This window comes from Cibotium barometz, chromosome 47, assembly GCF_041138505.1.
Source record: "Cibotium barometz isolate CiBa-2024 chromosome 47, ASM4113850v1, whole genome shotgun sequence".
NCBI lineage: Eukaryota > Viridiplantae > Streptophyta > Polypodiopsida > Cyatheales > Cibotiaceae > Cibotium > Cibotium barometz.
Window position 1 is genome coordinate 1,618,591 of NC_141092.1, and position 2,569 is coordinate 1,621,159.

At 45.2% G+C, this 2,569-nt stretch overlaps 1 pseudogene; it reads right to left on the bottom strand.

Annotated features, from left to right (window-relative positions):
* Positions 1-1,115: 1,115 nt before the first annotated feature.
* Positions 1,116-2,321, bottom strand: LOC147611257 (RHOMBOID-like protein 2 pseudogene; annotated as a pseudogene).
* Between the last annotated feature and the right edge of the window lie 248 nt (positions 2,322-2,569).

The following is a 2,569-nucleotide window of genomic DNA, read 5'->3' on the forward strand; positions in this document are numbered from 1 at the left end:
AATAATTTGTATTTCTACTCTATCATTTTTACATTTTTATGATGTGGCAAACACAACTAAGTACAACAAAAACTAAGCTTTACTTTAACGTAATGGTGTTACGCACCCATTTTCCACCATAATTAAAGCCAAAAAAACTAAGCTTTGCTTTAACCTAATGGTGTTGCTCAACCATTTTCCACCATAAAGATACATAGTTCTGCCTAGCAAGCACGAGAGAGAGAGAGAGAGAGAGAGAGAGAGAGAGAGAGAGAGAGAGAGAGAGAGAGAGATCATCCATGTGATATTGGCTCCAAATGTTTTTTGGGGGGTATCATACTATCACTTAAGGGGTGCGTGTGTGTGTGCGCACATGTGTGCACATATACATGCACCCCCCCACACCCATGCATGCAGAAATACACATGCGTGGACACCCATTTGCATGCATGCATGCATGCGCACACACAAACACCCCCCTCCCTTGCTTCTCTTAGTTAGGTAGGTAATATCTTGGCCTCAACCTAGCTACATCATGGAGAAATTAATCTCAGAATCAATGCTTTGATATCATAGATCATGTCAAGCACTTTTGATGATATGTTTTGGAACATCTAGGCAACCAGTTAGTTAATTTTTGAATCTTCAGGTATACATTTATTGATAGAAACGGATGTGACCACTCCATCTGCAAATTTAGCACACTTAATACTTGAAATTAATTGCTAGCTTGCAAGCTCCTTGCAAATGATACATTACTTGATTGAACTTAAATTTTGCATACTTAGAAAGTCTCAAATTTAATGAGAAGAAACATTTGTGAAACTAAGGCATAAACTAAAGCATAAACATGTACAATGTGAAGTTAAGGTACTGTTAAAAGAAAACATGTGATTAAGAGTAAACTAAAGTGGAAACATGTGATTAAGAGAAAGCTAAAGTGAAAACATGTGATTAAGAGTAAGCTAAACTAGTGGACCCTATGCAAGAATTAGCAAGTTAGAGGTGATTTGGGAACCTCATGACGTTAAAGGTACTATTACACATACTTGAACCTTAATCACTTATATTGCAAAGTAAGAGAGAGAGAGAGAGAGAGAGAGAGAGAGAGAGAGAGAGAGAGAGATTGGGGGGGGGGATACTATGTTGGCATTCAATTGCAGACTTCTGCAAGCTGCAAGAGTTCAAAAAAGAGCCACCGATCTAGCAGATGGGCAAGTCCAGAAGGAGGTGGGAATGCAGCTCAGGTGGCTACAAGCACTGCACTTGGAGGAGATATCAAAGCCCTTGAAGAGGAGAGCACTAGAAGCTGCATAGAAGGCAATGAGCAAGTTGATGGCAATGAGCCTCACAATCTTGTGCAAGAGTCTTCGAGTGTGCTTCCATGTGGGCTCATGTTGCTGTTGTTGTTGGTGAAGTAGTTGCAATTGATGAGGGGTGGTGGGGGGTAGAATGTAGCTGCTGCAACGCTCTATCCATGGCACTTGAGGCCTAGCCAGCAACACAATGCCAAGCAAGAAGCCTGCCACAGTGCTTCCAAAGTGTGCAAAGTTGTCCACAAAGGGCATGAAGCCAAACCCTAAATTGATGATCACCAAGAAGAGGAGCTTTGAGAGGTGCAGGAGCTTGTTGGTGTAGACGGCCCAATTCATCATAAACTCAGAAACCATGGATCCGAGGAGCCCAAAGAGAGCACCTGATGCACCCACTGAGATAACATTGTTTTTTATAAACAAGGCTGAGACGAGGCTGCCTCCAAAGCCACCCATTATGTAGATAAGCGCAATTTTGAAAAACCCAAATGCAAGCTCAAGGCGGATTCCAATGGAGAAGAGACCAAGCATGTTCACAAAGAGGTGGAAAAGGCCTGCGTGCAGCCACATACTTGATAGCAGGCGCCACCCTTGCTTTGTTTCTGTGACTAGCTCTGCTTCAAGGGCGCCTAGCTTGAGCAAAGTTGAGGCGGAGGGGCCAAGGAGAGGGTTCTCATTCAGCGGTTGGAAGGAAAACCTCTTCAAGAACGGGAGGCTGCAGCCGGCCGATGGGGCGTTCAGTGGGCAGTTGTTGGCGTACATTGTGAAGATGAACATGCCCAGGTTCATCACAACAATCGCCAGCACTATGAAGGGAAACCTCTGCCTGTGGTTCATCTGTATGATGGGTGTGTTGCCTCCGGCGGCAGCCGCCGCCGCTGCCGCTGCTTGTATTATCTCAAATGACCTCCTATTAGCAGCGTTGTTGCTGGCATTACTAGCTGTGCTGATATTAATAGATCGACGCTGGTCATCATCTTCTGTGGATCCATGCTTTTGCGAGGTTTGGCCTTGCTTTTGAGCCCCCATTGATATTGATCTGCACAGATTTCAAAAACCATGTGCAGCCCTTCAATGCATAATATAAGCAGCTACACGCACACACACGAACGCACGCACGCACGCACAGAGGAGGCACCTGAACTCTTACATTGCTGTGTGCGCGCGCGCGCGCGAGAGAGAGAGAGAGAGAGCAGAGTGTGTGTGTGTGTGTGTGAGAGAGAGAGAGAGAGAGAGAGAGAGAGAGAGAGCACCTGTACCCCTGCCTTGCTGCAGCT